Source organism: Oncorhynchus kisutch, linkage group LG18 (assembly GCF_002021735.2).
Source record: "Oncorhynchus kisutch isolate 150728-3 linkage group LG18, Okis_V2, whole genome shotgun sequence".
In the NCBI taxonomy this organism is placed as follows: domain Eukaryota; kingdom Metazoa; phylum Chordata; class Actinopteri; order Salmoniformes; family Salmonidae; genus Oncorhynchus; species Oncorhynchus kisutch.
This window is the reverse complement of record NC_034191.2, coordinates 11107536-11127120: the sequence shown is the minus strand read 5'-3', so window position 1 is coordinate 11127120 and position 19585 is coordinate 11107536. Positions and strand designations below refer to the sequence as shown.

General features: G+C 47.3%; 1 protein-coding gene across 1 annotated transcript in view; it reads left to right on the top strand.

Annotated features, from left to right (window-relative positions):
- The window catches only part of LOC109909615 (ventricular zone-expressed PH domain-containing protein-like), a 231597-nt gene that overhangs the window by 35900 nt on the left and 176112 nt on the right, over positions 1-19585 (top strand).

Genomic DNA, 19585 nt, shown 5'->3' with positions numbered 1-19585 from the left:
AGTAGTAGTAGTATTAGTAGATGTAGCAGGAGGAGTAGTAGTAGTAGTAGTAGTAGTATTAGTAGATGTAGCAGGAGGAGTAGTAGTAGTAGTAGTAGTAGTAGTATTAGTAGATGTAGCAGGAGGGAGTAGTAGTAGTAGTAGTAGTAGTAGTAGTATTAGTAGATGTAGCAGGAGGAGTAGTAGTAGTAGTAGTAGTAGTTAGTAGTATTAGTAGATGTAGCAGGAGGAGTAGTAGTAGTAGTAGTAGTATAGTATTAGTAGATGTAGCAGGAGGAGTAGTAGTAGTAGTAGTAGTAGTAGTAGTATTAGTAGATGTAGCAGGAGGAGTAGTAGTAGTAGTAGTAGTAGTAGTATTAGTAGATTGTAGCAGGAGGAGTAGTAGTAGTAGTAGTAGTATTAGTATTAGTAGATGTAGCAGGAGGAGTAGTAGTAGTAGTAGTAGTATTAGTATTAGTAGATGTAGCAGGAGGAGTAGTAGTAGTAGTAGTAGTATTAGTATTAGTAGATTAGCAGGAGGAGTAGTAGTAGTAGTAGTAGTATTAGTAGATTGTAGCAGGAGGAGTAGTAGTAGTAGTATTAGTATTAGTAGATGTAGCAGGAGGAGTAGTAGTAGTAGTAGTAGTAGTAGTATTAGTAGATGTAGCAGGAGGAGTAGTAGTAGTAGTAGTAGTATTAGTATTAGTAGATGTAGCAGGAGGAGTAGTAGTAGTAGTAGTAGTATTAGTATTAGTAGATGTAGCAGGAGGAGTAGTAGTAGTAGTAGTAGTAGTAGTATTAGTAGATGTAGCAGGAGGAGTAGTAGTAGTAGTAGTAGTATTAGTAGATGTAGCAGGAGGAGTAGTAGTAGTAGTAGTAGTAGTAGTATTAGTATTAGTAGATGTAGCAGGAGGAGTAGTAGTAGTAGTAGTAGTATTAGTAGATGTAGCAGGAGGAATAGTAGTAGTAGTAGTAGTAGTAGTATTAGTAGATGTAGCAGGAGGAGTAGTAGTAGTAGTAGTAGTAGTAGTATTAGTAGATGTAGCAGGAGGAGTAGTAGTAGTAGTAGTAGTAGTAGTATTAGTAGATGTAGCAGGAGGAGTAGTAGTAGTAGTAGTAGTAGTAGTATTAGTATTAGTAGATGTAGCAGGAGGAGTAGTAGTAGTAGTAGTAGTAGTATTAGTAGATGTAGCAGGAGGAGTAGTAGTAGTAGTAGTAGTAGTAGTATTAGTAGATGTAGCAGGAGGAGTAGTAGTAGTAGTAGTAGTAGTAGTATAGTAGATGTAGCAGGAGGAGTAGTAGTAGTAGTAGTAGTAGTAGTATTAGTAGATGTAGCAGGAGGAGTAGTAGTAGTAGTAGTAGTAGTAGTATTAGTAGATGTAGCAGGAGGAGTAGTAGTAGTAGTAGTAGTATTAGTAGATGTAGCAGGAGGAGTAGTAGTAGTAGTAGTAGTATTAGTATTAGTAGATGTAGCAGGAGGAGTAGTAGTAGTAGTAGTAGTATTAGTAGATGTAGCAGGAGGAGTAGTAGTAGTAGTAGTAGTAGTAGTAGTATTAGTAGATGTAGCAGGAGGAGTAGTAGTAGTAGTAGTAGTAGTAGTAGTATTAGTAGATGTAGCAGGAGGAGTAGTAGTAGTAGTAGTAGTAGTAGTATTAGTAGATGTAGCAGGAGGAGTAGTAGTAGTAGTAGTAGTAGTAGTATTAGTAGATGTAGCAGGAGGAGTAGTAGTAGTAGTAGTAGTAGTAGTATTAGTAGATGTAGCAGGAGGAGTAGTAGTAGTAGTAGTAGTATTAGTATTAGTAGATGTAGCAGGAGGAGTAGTAGTAGTAGTAGTAGTAGTAGTATTAGTAGATGTAGCAGGAGGAGGCACAGCCAGTTATTGTAGTTAAAGGAGCAATTACTTTTTCACACAGGGGAAATGGATATTGCATAACTTTTTCTTTTTTTTTGTTATTTGTAAACTGAGGTTCCCTTTATCTAATACTAGGTTTGTGTTGAAGATCTGATAACATTCAGTAAAAACAGACCACTATAGTCCCTGTGCCCAAAAACGGCGAGGTACTGTAACCTGTATAAATAACGACCGCCCCGTAGCACTCACAGAAAGGCTGGTCATGGCTCACATCAACACCATCACCCCAGACACCCTGGGCCCACTCCAATTCACATACCGCCCCAACAGGTCCACAGATGACGCAGTTTCTATTGCGCTCAACACTGCCCATTCCCTCCTTGGACGAGAGGATCACCTATGTGAGAATGCTTTACAATGAGTACAGCTCAACACCATAGTGCCGTAGACTGAAACACCATCATTAAGTTTGCAGACGACATGACGACGATGAGACAACCTACAGGGAGGAGGTCACAGACCTGGCAGTGTGTTGCCAGGACAACAAGATATTGAAGCTGATCGTGGACTACAGGAAACGGACATGCATGCTCCCATTCACATCGACGGTGGGCACCATTTAGAGCGTCTTGACTGGCCACATTACAGCTTGGTACGGCGACTGCTTGACAGCCGACTGCAAGGCGCTACAGAGGGTACAGAGGCCCAGTACATCCCCGGGGCCGAGCTCCCTGTCATCCATCACCTCTATACCAGGTGGTGTCAGAAGATACCAGGTGGTGTCAGAAGATACCAGGTGGTGCGTACGGCCCAGTACATCCCCGGGCCCGAGCTCCCTGTCATCCATCACCCCTATACCAGGTGGTGTCAGAAGATACCAGGTGGTGCGTACGGCCCAGTACATCCCCGGGGCCGAGCTCCCTGTCATCCATCACCTCTATACCAGGTGGTGTCAGAAGATACCAGGTGGTGCGTACGGCCCAGTACATCCCCGGGGCCGAGCTCCCTGTCATCCATCACCTCTATACCAGGTGGTGTCAGAAGATACCAGGTGGTGTCAGAAGATGGCCCTAAAAATTGTCAAAGTCTCCAGCCACCCAAGTCGTAGATTATTTTCTCTGCTACCGCATGACAAGCGGTACCAAGGCACAAAATCTGGAACCAACAGGACCCACAACAGCATCTACCCCCAAGCCATAAGACTGCGAAATAGAAATGTAAATAGTTAACCAAATTCAGTGGCAAGAAAAAGTATGTGAACCTTTTGGAATGACCTGGTTTTCTGCATAAATTGGTCATAAAATTTGATATGATCTTCATCTTCAAGTCACAGCAATAGACGAACACAGTGCGCTGTATTTTTCTTGTCTATGTTGAATACATATTTTAAACATTCACAGTGTAGGTTGGAAAAAGTATATGATCCCCTAGGCTAATGACAAAACACACACAAAATTTGAGTTTGCTATTCACAAGAAAGCATTGCCTGATGTGAACCATGCCTCAAACAAAAGAGATCTCAGAAGACCTAAGATTAAGAATTGTTGCCTTGCATGAAGCTGGAAAGGGTTACAAAAGTATCTCTAGAAGTCGGTCCACGGTATGACAACTTGTTTATAAATGGAGAAATGATTTATACCTGTGTTCTCTGTTTGTCTCCTGTCAGTTTGTGTCGCGCCCTGACCATAGTTTGCTTTGTATGTTTCTATGTTTTGGTTGGTCAGGGTGTGATCTGAGTGGGCATTCTATGTGGGATGTCTAGTTTGTCTGTTTCTGTGTTTGGGCCTGATATGGTTCTCAGTCAGAGGCAGGTGTTAGTCATTGTCTCTGATTGGGAGCCATATTTAGGTAGTCTTTTTTGTGTTGGGTTTTGTGGGTGGTTGTTTCCTGTCTTTGTGTTTGTTGCACCAGATAGGGCTGTTTCGGTTTTTCCACATTTGTTGTTTTGTATTATGTTCATGTTGAGTTTTCCTATATTAAAAACATGAACTATAACCACGCTGCATTTTGGTCCGCCTCTCCTTCCCAGGAGGAAAGCCTGGATAATTAAACCAGTGTTAATTCGACGTGTCTGGGTCTTACCTTCACACACGTGGATCACTTTTACATGGATAATACAAACGTTGGCTTGCTCGGTTTTTGCCAGTCAAAACCGGAGAAAATAAAAACAAGTGCTTTCTGAACACTAATCTGGAATAAAAATAAGTGCTTTCTGAACACTAATCTGGAATAAAAACAAGTGCTTTCTGAACACTAATCTGGAATAAAAACAAGTGCTTTCTGAACACTAATCTGGAATAAAAACAAGTGCTTTCTGAACACTAATCTGGATATTCACACACTTCTTTGTGTGCTGATCGCTGTTCATTGGTCAACAATCAAGACGCTCAACATGTTGGTTCTGAAGCACAGACGAGTTTAATTAGACAGTGATTTGGTGCAATGCCGTGGGCCTATGCCAGAAATCAGATCAAATAGGTATAAGTATAAGATGCATGTCGCCAATTTAAAATATGTATGAAAAATTCCCATTCAGTTTCGTACTCGCGACCCCACAAAATCTTCTGCACTTCCAGAACCACTGCGCTATCTCAACCAACTTGTATTAATTGACAGTTTGCAACTCCAGGGCCAAGTGTCACTAGCCAATCTGTTACATGTCTCTAGCTGCGTGTCATCAGTCTCTAGTCGAGTCCCGAGTCCCTGGCAGCGTGTCATCAGTCTCTAGTCGAGTCCCAAGTCCCTGGCAGCGTGTCATCAGTCATCAGTCTCTAGTCGAGTCCCGAGTCTCTGGCAGCGTGTCATCAGTCATCAGTCTCTAGCCGAGTCCCTGGCAGCGTGTCATCAGTCAACAGTCTCTAGTCGAGTCCCAAGTCCCTGGCAGCGTGTCATCAGTCATCAGTCTCTAGTCGAGTCCCGAGTCCCTGGCAGCGTGTCATCAGTCATCAGTCTCTAGTTAAGTCCCGAGTCCCTGGCAGCGTGTCATCAGTCATCAGTCTCTAGTTAAGTCCCGAGTCCCTGGCTGCGTGTCATCATTCATCAGTCTCTAGCCGAGTCCCGAGTCTCTGGCTGCGTGTCTTCAGTCATCAGTCTCTAGCCGAGTCCCGAGTCCCTAGCTGCTTGTCATCAGTCATCAGTCTCTAGTCGAGTCCCGAGTCCCTGGCAGCGTGTCATCAGTCATCAGTCTCTAGTCGAGTCCCGAGTCCCTGGCAGCGTGTCATCAGTCTCTAGTCGAGTCCCGAGTCCCTGGCTGCGTGTCATCAGTCATCAGTCTCTAGTCGAGTCCCGAGGCTCTGGCTGTGTGTCATCAGTCATCAGTCTCTAGTCGAGTCTCTGGCTGCGTGTCATCAGTCATCAGTCTCTAGCCGAGTCCCTGGCAGCGTGTCATCAGTCTCTAGTCGAGTCCCAAGTCCCTGGCATCGTGTCATCAGTCATCAGTCTCTAGTCGAGTCCCGAGTCTCTGGCAGCGTGTCATCAGTCATCAGTCTCTAGCCGAGTCCCTGGCAGCGTGTCATCAGTCATCAGTCTCTAGTCGAGTCCCGAGGCCCTGGCATCGTGTCATCAGTCATCAGTCTCTAGTCGAGTCCCGAGCCCCTGGCAGCGTGTCATCAGTCATCAGTCTCTAGTTAAGTCCCGAGTCCCTGGCTGCGTGTCATCATTTATCAGTCTCTAGTCGAGTCCCGAGTTTTGAGGCTCCAAGTTGAGGTAAAGTCTCTAGCCGAGTCCCGAGTCTCTGGCAGCGTGTCATCAGTCTCTAGCCGAGTCCCGAGTCCCTAGCTGCTTGTCATCAGTCATCAGTCTCTATTCGAGTCCCGAGTCCCTGGCAGCGTGTTATCAGTCTCTAGTCGAGTCCCGAGTCCCTGGCAGCGTGTCATTAGTCTCTAGTCGAGTCCCGAGGCTCTGGCTGTGTGTCATCAGTCATCAGTCTCTAGTCGAGTCCCAAGTCTCTGGCTGTGTGTCATCAGTCATCAGTCTCTAGTCGAGTCCCGAGTCCCTGTCTGCGTGTCATCAGTCATCAGTCTCTAGTCGAGTCCCGAGGCTCTGGCTGTGTGTCATCAGTCATCAGTCTCTAGTCGAGTCCCAAGTCTCTGGCTGCGTGTCATCAGTCATCAGTCTCTAGTCGAGTCCCGAGTCTTGAGGCTCCAAGTTGAGGTAAAGTCTCAAGTTATTTTATTTTCTATCAAGTCGAGTCTCAAGTCATCAAATTTGGACACGAGGTCATGTGGCTAGTTAGTGGGCTCTTTTTCAATCTCCCTTAAGGCACGTCATTATGTTGCCTCCTCCAGGATCCCAGTTAGAGCGCCTCGTTACCCTCTTTAACATGCTTAGACCTCGTTAGTGGTTTACCCCAGGGACTGTCGTTAGTGTTGCTCGTTAGGGATCTGTTTGGCCCCCCAGTCCTGAAACCCTCCAGTGGAGCCTGACTGATAAATAGAACTGCTGGTAGAGATTACCACAGAGGATCTAGTAGTGTGTGTGTGTGTGTGTGTGTGTGTTGCGGGTCTGTGTGTGTGTGTGTGTCGCGGGTCTGTGTGTGTGTCTGTGTGTGTGTGTGTGTGTATGTGTTGTGTTTCTGTGTGTGTGTGTGTGTGTGTGTGTCTGTGTGTTGTGGGTCTGTGTGTGTCTGTGTGTTGTGTGTCTGTGTGTGTGTGTGTGTGTGTTGCGGGTCTGTGTGTGTGTTGTGGGTTTGTGTGTGTGTGTGTCTGTGTGTGTGTGTGTGTGTGTGTTGTCATACAGGTGTAATGTGGCAGGGTGTGAGTAGTCTACTACAAGGGAGGAGAGCCTTCTAACAGGGCCTTTCCTAGAAGGATTCATACATGTCTGTAAGTGCCCTCAGGAGCCTACCTACAGTATATCTGGCCCCATCCTGGCCCCATCCTGGCCCCCTCCTGGCCCCCTCCTGGCCCCCTCCTGGCCCCATCCTGGCCCCCATCCTGGCCCCATCCTGGCCCCATCCTGGTCCCCATCCTGGCCCCATCCTGGCCCCATCCTGGCCCCCATCCTGGCCCCCTCCTGGCCCTATCCTGGCCCTATCCTGGCCCCATCCTGGCCCCCATCCTGGCCCCCTCCTGGCCCCCTCCTGGCCCTATCCTGGCCCTATCCTGGCCCCCTCCTGGCCATACCTGGCCCCCTCCTGGCCCCATCCTGGCCCCCTTCTCTCCAACCTCCATGAACCATCATATGAAATCAACCCCCCAGGGTTAACCGTTTGTTTATCCTGTAAATTATCCTGGATTAGGTGATCATGTGTGTGTGTGTGTGTACGTGCACTTGTGTGTGTGAATAGCTCACACACTTCATGACCTGCACGGTCAGCTAACACTTCACACACATGATCAGGTTGTGTTTGTGTTACTCACCTCATCCAGCTTTAGTGTGGCGACCACCTGGGTGATGCACTGCTGCCCTTCTGTGAACACCATTTTGGAAATCACCATTTTGTGAAATCACAATTTTGGAAATCACCATTTTGTGAAATCACCATTTTTGAAATCACCATTTTGTGAAATCACAATTTTGTGAAATCACCATTTTGTGAAATCACCATTTTGGAAATCAATTTTGTGAAATCACCATTTTGTGAACACTCATCACATAATCCGTGCTAAGGTAAATGACTGATGTACAGTATAAACATATCCCCTCTTATCAAACCTTTCCACTTAATTAATCCTTTTTTTTGGTGAAATGACTACAATGATCTGCCTCCATCTTGTCCTGCCCTTGACCAGATTTTATGCACTAATGGCAGCCATATTGTGCCAGACCCCTCACCTGCAGCACAGGCAGCTGCGCTAGTCCCCTGGAGAGTCACACACACACACACACACACACACACACACACACACACATACACACACAGTTACATGACAGCGTATTGGGAAATGGCTCTCACTGCCCAGTTAATACTGTCATGGTTAAGTGTCATGGTCTATTGGTTTGAGGTGCCTGCTGCTGTGAAACAGTGTTGATGATTTACTGTATAATGTCTCTGTTTAAGGCATCATACCTTATGTCAAGTTCAAATTTCGTTTTATCGACTGTTGCATGTTGTACTTTTTGGCACATTCACAGGGTACTTGTGTGCTTTGCTACTCTGGAGAAAGGAAGGGGGTGGGGGGGGGGGTGACGTATAGGGCACAGGAAGTGGTGAGAGAGACATATTGGGCACAGGAAGTGGTGAGAGAGACATATTGGGCACAGGAAGTGGTGAAAAGCTGACATATAGGTCACAGGAAGTGGTGAGAGGATGACATATAGGGCACAGGAAGTGGTGAGAGAGCGACATATAGGGCACAGGAAGTGGTAAGAGAGACATATAGGGCACATGAAGTGATGAGAGAGAGACATGGGGCACAGGAAGTGGTGAGAGGGTAACATATAGGGCACAGGAAGTGGTGAGAGAGAGACATATAGGGCACAGGAAGTGATGAGAGAGAGACATGGGGCACAGGAAGTGGTGAGAGGGTAACATATAGGGCACAGGAAGTGGTGAGAGAGAGACATAGGGCACAGGAAGTGGTGAGAGGGTGACATATAAGGCACAGGAAGTGGTGAGAGAGAGACATATAGGGCACAGGAGGTGGTATGAGAGAGACATAGGGCACAGGAAGTGGTGAGAGAGAGAGATATATAGGGCACAGGAAGTAGTGAGAGAGTGAGGGTTAGATGGAGAGAGAGGAGAGCAGAAGGGGATACGTGAGTAAGCAAAAAAACTGGCACCCATCCAGCCTTCAGAGAGAACGTTAACTAGAGAGTCTAGTATTTAGTAGCATTTCCTTTAAATTGTTTAACTTGGGTCAAACGTTTCGGGGAGCCTTCCACAAGCTTCCCACAATAAATTGGGTGAAATTTGGCCCATTCCTCCTGACAGAGCTGGTGTAACTGAGTCAGGTTTGTAGGCCTCCTTGCTCTCACACGCTTTTTCAGTTATGCCCACACATTTTCTATAGGACTGAGGTAAGGGCTTTGTGATGGCCACTCCAATACCATGACTTTGTTGTCCTTTGTAAGTATGCTTGGGGTCATTGTCCATTTGGAAGATCCATTTGCGACTAAGCTTTAACTTCCTGACTGATGTCTTGAGATGTTGCTTCAATATATCCACATCATTTTCTTTCTCATGATGTCATCTAATTTGTGAAGTGCACCAGTCCCTCCTGCAGCAAAGCACCCCCACAACATAACGCTGCCACCCCCGTGCTTCACGGTTGGGATGGTGATCTTTGGCTTGCAAACCTTCCCCTTTTTCCTTCAAACATAACGATGGTCAATATGGCCAAACAGTTCTATTTTTGGTTCATCAGACCAGAGGACATTTCTCCCAAAAGTACGATCTTTGTCCTTATATGCAGCTGCAAACCGTAGTCTGGCTTTTTTTATGGCGGTTTTGGAGCAGTGGCTTCTTCCTTGCTGAGCGGCCTTTCAGGTTATGTCATGTAGGACTCGTTTTATTGTGGATATAGATACTTTTGTACCTGTTTCCTCCAGCATCTTCACAAGGTCCTTTTGCTGTTGTTCTGGGATTGATTTGCACTTTTCGCACCAAAGTACGTTCATCTCTAGGAGACAGAACGGGTCTCCTTCCTGAGCGGCATGATGGCTGTGAGGTCCCATGGTATTTATACTTGCGTACTATTGTTTGCACCTTCAGACGTTTGGAAATTGCTCCCAAGGATGAACCAGAAGTGTGGAGGTTTAAAAAACAACAACTGATTTCTTTTGACTTTCCCATGATTTCAAGCACAGAGGCACTGAGTTTGAAGGTAGGCCTTGAAATACATCCACAGGTACACCTCCAATTAACTCTTATGATGTCAATTAGCCTATCAGAAGCTTCTAAAGCCATGACATCATTTTCTGGAATTTTCTAAGCTGTTTAAAGGCAAAGTCAACTTAGTGAATGTAAACTTCTGACTCACTGGAATTGTAATACAGTGAGTTATAAATAAAATAAATCTGTCTGTAAACAATTGTTGAAAAAATTACTTGTGTCATGCACAAAGTAGATGTCCTAACCGACATGCCAAAACTATAGTTTGTTAACAAGAAATGTGTGGAGTGGAGTATGTAAACTTCCGACTTCAACTGTATCTTAAAAGCATTATTTATTGTGTACATTAATAAGTAGTATGCAATATGAAGTAGTATAATTGTTCAGGGACAAGGGTCAGTAGGGATGACTTTAGCTTCTAGGTAACAGCCTTTAAAGCACTAGGGTGAGGTTCAGCAGGGCTCTCTGTCATTCCATACTGTACTGTAGCCCACAGGCTGTTAGGCCCAGTGCTGCTGTGAGGTCTTGGGGTGGTTGCTCTGGTCTGGCTGCTCTGGTCTGGCTGCTCTGGTCTGGCTGCCCTGGTCTGACTGCCCTGGTCTGGCTCCTCCGGTCTGGCTGCCCTGGTCTGTCTCTTCCGGTCAGTAAACCCCACAGGCCTACCTCATTAAGGTTTTACAGGCAACTACAGTAAACCCCACAGGGGCCTACCTCATTAAGGTTTTACAGGCAACTACAGTAAACCCCACAGGGGCCTACCTCATTAAGGTTTTACAGGCAACTACAGTAAACCCCACAGGCCTACCTCATTAAGGTTTTACAGGCAACTACAGTAAACCCCACAGGCCTACCTCATTATCAGATACAGAAAATGTTCACACACCTTGATGTTTTCCACATTTTGTTGTGTTACAGACTGAATTTAAAATGGATTAAATTGAGATTTGTTTTATGCTGGCCTACACACAATACCCAATAATGTCAAAGTGGAATTATGTTTTTAGGAATATTTACAAATGAATTAAAAATTAAAAGTCAATAAGGATTCAACCCCTTTATGGCAAGCCTACATAAGTTCAGCAGTAAACATGTCACATTTGGGACGGCAGGTAGCCTAGTGGTTAGAGTGTAGAGGAGGCAGGTAGCCTAGTGGTTAGAGTGTAGAGGAGGCAGGTAGCCTAGTGGTTAGAGTGTAGAGGAGGCAGGTAGCCTAGTGGTTAGAGTGTAGAGGAGGCAGGTAGCCTAGTGGTTAGAGTGTAGAGGAGGCAGGTAGCCTAGTGGTTAGAGTGTAGAGGAGGCAGGTAGCCTAGTGGTTAGAGTGTAGAGGAGGCAGGTAGCCTAGTGGTTAGAGTGTAGAGGAGGCAGGTAGCCTAGTGGTTAGAGTGTAGAGGAGGCAGGTAGCCTAGTGGTTAGAGTGTAGAGGAGGCAGATAGCCTAGTGGTTAGAGTGTAGAGGAGGCAGGTAGCCTAGTGGTTAGAGTGTATGGGGAGGCAGATAGCCTAGTGGTTAGAGTGTAGGGGAGGCAGGTAGCCTAGTGGTTAGAGTGTAGGGGAGGCAGGTAGCCTAGTGGTTAGAGTGTAGAGGAGGCAGGTAGCCTAGTGCTTAGAGTGTAGGGGAGGCAGGTAGCCTAGTGGTTAGAGTGTAGAGGAGGCAGGTAGCCTAGTGGTTAGAGTATAGAGGTGGTAGGTAGCCTAGTGGTTAGAGTGTAGAGGTGGCAGGTAGCCTAGTGGTTAGAGTGTAGGGGAGGCAGGTAGCCTAGTGGTTAGAGTGTAGAGGAGGCAGGTAGCCTAGTGGTTAGAGTGTAGAGGAGGCAGGCAGCCTAGTGGTTAGAGTGTAGGGGAGGCAGGTAGCCTAGTGGTTAGAGTGTAGAGGAGGTAGGTAGCCTAGTGGTTAGAGTGTAGAGGAGGCAGGTAGCCTAGTGGTTAGAGTGTAGAGGAGGCAGGTAGCCTAGTGGTTAGAGCGTAGGGGAGGCAGGTAGCCTAGTGGTTAGAGTGTAGGGGAGGCAGGTAGCCTAGTGGTTAGAGTGTAGAGGAGGCAGGGTAGCCTAGTGGTTAGAGTGTAGGGGAGGCAGGTAGCCTAGTGGTTAGAGTGTAGAGGAGGCAGGTAGCCTAGTGGTTAGAGTGTAGAGGAGGCAGGGTAGCCTAGTGGTTAGAGTGTAGGGGAGGCAGGTAGCCTAGTGGTTAGAGTGTAGAGGAGGCAGGGTAGCCTAGTGGTTAGAGTGTAGGGGAGGCAGGTAGCCTAGTGGTTAGAGTGTAGAGGAGGCAGGTAGCCTAGTGGTTAGAGTGTAGAGGAGGCAGGTAGCCTAGTGGTTAGAGTGTAGAGGAGGCAGGTAGCCTAGTGGTTAGAGTGTAGAGGAGGCAGGGTAGCCTAGTGGTTAGAGTGTAGGGGAGGCAGGTAGCCTAGTGGTTAGAGTGTAGAGGAGGCAGGTAGCCTAGTGGTTAGAGTGTAGAGGAGGCAGGTAGCCTAGTGGTTAGAGCGTAGGGGAGGCAGGTAGCCTAGTGGTTAGAGTGTAGGGGAGGCAGGTAGCCTAGTGGTTAGAGTGTAGAGGAGGCAGGGTAGCCTAGTGGTTAGAGTGTAGGGGAGGCAGGTAGCCTAGTGGTTAGAGTGTAGAGGAGGCAGGTAGCCTAGTGGTTAGAGTGTAGAGGAGGCAGGTAGCCTAGTGGTTAGAGTGTAGAGGAGGCAGGTAGCCTAGTGGTTAGAGTGTAGAGGAGGCAGGGTAGCCTAGTGGTTAGAGTGTAGAGGAGGCAGGTAGCCTAGTGGTTATGGTGTAGAGGAGGCAGGTAGCCTAGTGGTTAGAGTGTAGAGGAGGCAGGTAGCCTAGTGGTTAGAGTGTAGAGGAGGCAGGTAGCCTAGTGGTTATGGTGTAGAGGAGGCAGGTAGCCTAGTGGTTAGAGTGTAGAGGAGGCAGGCAGCCTAGTGGTTAGAGTGTAGAGGAGGCAGGTAGCCTAGTGGTTAGAGTGTAGAGGAGGCAGGCAGCCTAGTGGTTAGAGTGTATGGGGAGGCAGGCAGCCTAGTGGTTAGAGTGTAGAGGAGGTAGGTAGCCTAGTGGTTAGGGTGTAGAGGAGGCAGGTAGCCTAGTGGTTAGAGTGTAGAGGAGGCAGGCAGCCTAGTGGTTAGAGTGTAGAGGTGGCAGATAGCCTAGTGGTTAGAGTGTAGAGGAGGCAGGTAGCCTAGTGGTTAGAGTGTAGAGGAGGCAGGCAGCCTAGTGGTTAGAGTGTAGAGGTAGCAGGTAGCCTAGTGGTTAGAGTGTAGAGGAGGCAGGTAGCCTAGTGGTTAGAGTGTAGAGGAGGCAGGCAGCCTAGTGGTTAGAGTGTAGAGGAGGCAGGCAGCCTAGTGGTTAGAGTGTAGAGGAGGCAGGTAACCTAGTGGTTAGAGTGTAGAGGAGGTGGGTAGCCTAGTGGTTAGAGTGTAGAGGAGGCAGGGTAGCCTAGTGGTTAGAGTGTAGAGGAGGCAGGTAGCCTAGTGGTTAGAGTGTAGGGGCGGCAGGTAGCCTAGTGGTTAGAGTGTAGAGGAGGCAGGTAGCCTAGTGGTTAGATTGTAGAGGAGGCAGGGTAGCCTAGTGGTTAGAGTGTAGAGGAGGCAGGTAGCCTAGTGGTTAATGTGTAGAGGAGGCAGGTAGCCTAGTGGTTAGAGTGTAGAGGAGGCAGGTAGCCTAGTGGTTAGAGTGTAGAGGAGGCAGGTAGCCTAGTGGTTAGAGTGTAGAGGAGGCAGGCAGCCTAGTGGTTAGAGTGTAGAGGAGGCAGGCAGCCTAGTGGTTAGAGTGTAGAGGAGGCAGGCAGCCTAGTGGTTAGAGTGTAGAGGAGGCAGGTAGCCTAGTGGTTAGAGTGTAGGGGCGGCAGGTAGCCTAGTGGTTAGAGTGTAGAGGAGGCAGGTAGCCTAGTGGTTAGAGTGTAGGGGCGGCAGGTAGCCTAGTGGTTAGAGTGTAGAGGAGGCAGGTAGCCTAGTGGTTAGATTGTAGAGGAGGCAGGGTAGCCTAGTGGTTAGAGTGTAGGGGAGGCAGGTAGCCTAGTGGTTAGAGTGTAGAGGAGGTAGGTAGCCTAGTGGTTAGAGTGTAGAGGAGGTAGGTAGCCTAGTGGTTAGAGTGTAGGGGAGGCAGGTAGCCTAGTGGTTAGAGTGTAGAGGAGGCAGGTAGCCTAGTGGTTAGATTGTAGAGGAGGCAGGTAGCCTAGTGGTTAGATTGTAGAGGAGGCAGGTAGCCTAGTGGTTAGAGTGTAGAGGAGGCAGGTAGCCTAGTGGTTAGAGTGTAGAGGAGGCAGGTAGCCTAGTGGTTAGATTGTAGAGGAGGCAGGTAGCCTAGTGGTTAGAGTGTAGAGGAGGCAGGTAGCCTAGTGGTTAGAGTGTAGAGGAGGCAGGTAGCCTAGTGGTTAGATTGTAGAGGAGGCAGGTAGCCTAGTGGTTAGATTGTAGAGGAGGCAGGTAGCCTAGTGGTTAGAGTGTAGAGGAGGCAGGTAGCCTAGTGGTTAGAGTGTAGAGGAGGCAGGTAGCCTAGTGGTTAGAGTGTAGAGGAGGTAGGTAGCCTAGTGGTTAGAGTGTAGAGGAGGTAGGTAGCCTAGTGGTTAGAGTGTAGGGGAGGCAGGTAGCCTAGTGGTTAGAGTGTAGAGGAGGTAGGTAGCCTAGTGGTTAGAGTGTAGGGGAGGCAGGTAGCCTAGTGGTTAGAGTGTAGAGGAGGCAGGTAGCCTAGTGGTTAGAGTATAGAGGTGGTAGGTAGCCTAGTGGTTAGAGTGTAGAGGTGGCAGGTAGCCTAGTGGTTAGAGTGTAGGGGAGGCAGGTAGCCTAGTGGTTAGAGTGTAGAGGAGGCAGGTAGCCTAGTGGTTAGAGTGTAGAGGAGGCAGGCAGCCTAGTGGTTAGAGTGTAGGGGAGGCAGGTAGCCTAGTGGTTAGAGTGTAGAGGAGGTAGGTAGCCTAGTGGTTAGAGTGTAGAGGAGGCAGGTAGCCTAGTGGTTAGAGTGTAGAGGAGGCAGGTAGCCTAGTGGTTAGAGCGTAGGGGAGGCAGGTAGCCTAGTGGTTAGAGTGTAGGGGAGGCAGGTAGCCTAGTGGTTAGAGTGTAGAGGAGGCAGGGTAGCCTAGTGGTTAGAGTGTAGGGGAGGCAGGTAGCCTAGTGGTTAGAGTGTAGAGGAGGCAGGTAGCCTAGTGGTTAGAGTGTAGAGGAGGCAGGGTAGCCTAGTGGTTAGAGTGTAGGGGAGGCAGGGTAGCCTAGTGGTTAGAGTGTAGGGGAGGCAGGTAGCCTAGTGGTTAGAGTGTAGAGGAGGCAGGGTAGCCTAGTGGTTAGAGTGTAGGGGAGGCAGGTAGCCTAGTGGTTAGAGTGTAGAGGAGGCAGGTAGCCTAGTGGTTAGAGTGTAGAGGAGGCAGGTAGCCTAGTGGTTAGAGTGTAGAGGAGGCAGGTATCCTAGTGGTTAGAGTGTAGAGGAGGCAGGGTAGCCTAGTGGTTAGAGTGTAGGGGAGGCAGGTAGCCTAGTGGTTAGAGTGTAGAGGAGGCAGGTAGCCTAGTGGTTAGAGTGTAGAGGAGGCAGGTAGCCTAGTGGTTAGAGCGTAGGGGAGGCAGGTAGCCTAGTGGTTAGAGTGTAGGGGAGGCAGGTAGCCTAGTGGTTAGAGTGTAGAGGAGGCAGGTAGCCTAGTGGTTAGAGTGTAGAGGAGGCAGGTAGCCTAGTGGTTAGAGTGTAGAGGAGGCAGGTAGCCTAGTGGTTAGAGTGTAGAGGAGGCAGGGTAGCCTAGTGGTTAGAGTGTAGAGGAGGCAGGTAGCCTAGTGGTTATGGTGTAGAGGAGGCAGGTAGCCTAGTGGTTAGAGTGTAGAGGAGGGCAGGTAGCCTAGTGGTTAGAGTGTAGAGGAGGCAGGTAGCCTAGTGGTTAGAGTGTAGGGGAGGCAGGGTAGCCTAGTGGTTAGAGTGTAGAGGAGGCAGGTAGCCTAGTGGTTATGGTGTAGAGGAGGCAGGTAGCCTAGTGGTTAGAGTGTAGAGGAGGCAGGTAGCCTAGTGGTTAGAGTGTAGAGGAGGCAGGTAGCCTAGTGGTTAGAGTGTAGGGGAGGCAGGTAGCCTAGTGGTTAGAGTGTAGAGGAGGCAGGTAGCCTAGTGGTTAGAGTGTAGGGGAGGCAGGTAGCCTAGTGGTTAGAGTGTAGAGGAGGCAGGGTAGCCTAGTGGTTAGAGTGTAGAGGAGGGAAGTAGCCTAGTGGTTAGAGTGTAGAGGAGGCAGGTAGCCTAGTGGTTAGAGTGTAGAGGTGGCAGGTAGCCTAGTGGTTAGAGTGTAGAGGAGGCAGGTAGCCTAGTGGTTAGAGTGTAGAGGTGGCAGGTAGCCTAGTGGTTAGAGTGTAGAGGAGGCAGGTAGCCTAGTGGTTAGAGTGTAGAGGTGGCAGGTAGCCTAGTGGTTAGAGTGTAGAGGAGGCAGGTAGCCTAGTGGTTAGAGTGTAGAGGAGGCAGGGTAGCCTAGTGGTTAGAGTGTAGAGGTGGCAGGTAGCCTAGTGGTTAGAGTGTAGAGGAGGCAGGTAGCCTAGTGGTTAGAGTGTAGAGGAGGCAGGTAGCCTAGTGGTTAGAGTGTAGAGGAGGCAGGTAGCCTAGTGGTTAGAGTGTAGAGGTGGCAGGTAACCTAGTGGTTAGAGTGTAGAGGAGGCAGGTAGCCTAGTGGTTAGAGTGTAGAGGAGGCAGGTAGCCTAGTGGTTATGTGCTTAACAAGTCACATAATAAGTTGCATGGACTCACTCTGTGTGCAATAATAAAGTTTAACATGATTTTTTAAAGACTATCCTCATCTCTGTACCCCAAACATACAATTATCTGTAAGGTCCCTCAGTCATGCAATGAATTGTAAACACAGAGTAAACCCTAACGACCAGGGAGGTTTTCCAATGCCTCGCAAAGAAGGGCACCTATTGGTAGATGTGTCAAAGTAAAATAAAAAAAACGACACTGAATATTACTATGGATGGTGTATCAATACACCCAGTCAGTACAAAGATACAGGCGTCCTTCCTAACTCAGTTACCGGAGAGGAAGGAAACCGTCCTGGGATTTTACCCTGAGGCCAATGGTGAAAACAGTTACAAAGTTTAATGGCTGTGATAAGAGAGAACTGAGGAGGGATCAACAACATACAGGTAGCAGTTACTCCACAATACTAACCTAATTGAAAATAGGAAAAATAGGGAAGCCTGTGCAGAATACAAATATTCCAAAACATGCATCCTGTCCAGAATACAAAGTGTTATGTTTGGGGTAAATCCAATACAACACATTACTGAGTACCGCTCTCCATATTTTCAAGCATAGTGATGGCTGCATTTTGTTATGGGTATGCTTGTAATCGTTAAGGACTGGAGAATTTTTCAGGATAAAAAATACATTTAATGGACCTAAGCACATGCAAAATCCTAAAGGAAAACCTGGTTGAGTCTGCTTTTCCACCAGACACTGAGAGATGAATTCACCTTTCAGCAGGACAATAACCTAAAACACAAGGCCACATCTTCACTGGAGTTGTTTACCAAGAAGACAGTGAATGTTCCTGAGTGGCCGAGTTATAGTTTCGACTTAAATCTACTTAAAAATCAATGGCAAGACCTGAAAATTGTTTTCTAACAAGGATCAACAACCAATTTGACAGAGCTTGAAGAATTTTGTAAATAATAATTGGCAAATGTTGCACAACCCAAGTGTGGAAAGCTCTAAGAGCCGAGAAAGACACGCAGCTGCAATCACTGCCAAAGGTGCCAAAGTATTGACTCATGGTTGTGAGTACTTACTGTATGTAAAGTAGATATTTCTGTATTTCATTTTCAAATAAATGTTGTAATAAAAAATAAAAAATAAACGTTTTGACTTTGTCATTCTGGGATATTGTGTGAGAGAAAAAATACATATTTAATCCGTTTTGAATTCAGGCTGTAACAAAACTAAATGTGGACTGGGTATGAATACTTTCACACACACACACACACACACACACACACACACACACACACACACACACACACACACACACACACGCTCACACACACACACACACACACACACACACACACACACACACACACACACACACACACACACACACACACACACACACACACACACACACACACACACACACAAGTTCGGTTGTCCACCCCAAACTCAGCCACCCATTGCCCAAACCCCCTGACCTCACCCGAACCACATCACATCATCCTATTTCCTGAACTGGTGGCTGCTGGGAAGGGAGAGGTCAATTGTTATTGGTTACCTGGGCTACAGGGCAGGGGGCGGGGTTAACGAGGTAAAGAGTGGCTGAAGCATGCATAAGCTGATACAGTACCTTGTCTCGGGGATAGGGAGGGAGGAAGGGATACGAGGGGGGGATTGACTTCAACAAGAAAGGATCTGTATACTATCAGCAGTAACAACTTTATGTCACGCCTTGGTCTTAGTATTTTATGTTTTCTTTAATTATTTGTTCAGGCCAGGGTGTGACATGGGTTTATGTTATTGTATTTTCGTATTGGGGTTTGTAGTATTTGGGATCGCGGCTGATTAGGGGTGTTGTATAGGCTTGGCTGCCTGAGGCGGTTCTCAATCAGCAGTCAGATGCTTCTCGTTGCCTCTGATTGGGAACCGTATTTAGGTAGCCTGAGTTCGCTTTGTATTTCGTGGGTGATTGTTCCTGTCTCTGTGTAGTTTCACCAGATAGGCTGTATTAGGTTGGTGGGTGATTGTTCCTGTCTCTGTGTAGTGTTCACCAGATAGGCTGTATTAGGTTGGTGGGTGATTGTTCCTGTCTCTGTGTAGTTTCACCAGATAGGCTGTATTAGGTTGGTGGGTGATTGTTCCTGTCTCTGTGTAGTTTCACCAGATAGGCTGTATTAGGTTGGTGGGTGATTGTTCCTGTCTCTGTGTAGTTTCACCAGATAGGCTGTATTAGGTTGGTGGGTGATTGTTCCTGTCTCTGTGTAGTTTCACCAGATAGGCTGTATTAGGTTGGTGGGTGATTGTTCCTGTCTCTGTGTAGTGTTCACCAGATAGGCTGTATTAGGTTCGTGGGTGATTGTTCCTGTCTCTGTGTAGTGTTCACCAGATAGGCTGTATTAGGTTCGTGGGTGATTGTTCCTGTCTCTGTGTAGTTTCACCAGATAGGCTGTATTAGGTTGGTGGGTGATTGTTCCTGTCTCTGTGTAGTGTTCACCAGATAGGCTGTATTAGGTTGGTGGGTGATTGTTCCTGTCTCTGTGTAGTTTCACCAGATAGGCTGTATTAGGTTGGTGGGTGATTGTTCCTGTCTCTGTGTAGTTTCACCAGATAGGCTGTATGAGGTTGGTGGGTGATTGTTCCTGTCTCTGTGTAGTGTTCACCAGATAGGCTGTATTAGGTTGGTGGGTGATTGTTCCTGTCTCTGTGTAGTGTTCACCAGATAGGCTGTATTAGGTTGGTGGGTGATTGTTCCTGTCTCTGTGTAGTTTCACCAGATAGGCTGTATTAGGTTGGTGGGTGATTGTTCCTGTCTCTGTGTAGTTTCACCAGATAGGCTGTATTAGGTTGGTGGGTGATTGTTCCTGTCTCTGTGTAGTGTTCACCAGATAGGCTGTATTAGGTTGGTGGGTGATTGTTCCTGTCTCTGTGTAGTTTCACCAGATAGGCTGTAATAAGTTTCACGTTCCGTTTGTTGTTTTTGTATTTATAAGTTATTTCATGTATCACCGTTTTCTTCATTAAAGTTCATGAATTATCCACCACGCTGCATTTCGGTCCGACTCTCTTTCGACAAACGAAGAACGCCGTTACACTTTAACAGCATATTTCTTGTCATTCTAGTAACTCTCTGTAGTTATGCATTAGGACTATCTAAATGAAGTGAAACAGAAATTGGGTTTAGTTAGTCTGCAGACTATCTACCTCACATTCAACTACATATCAACTGATGAGCACGTTCAGTGCATTCGCTAACTCTCTGTAGTTATGTAGTTATGCATTAGGACTATCTAAATGAAGTGAAACAGAAATTGGGTTTAGTTAGTCTGCAGAC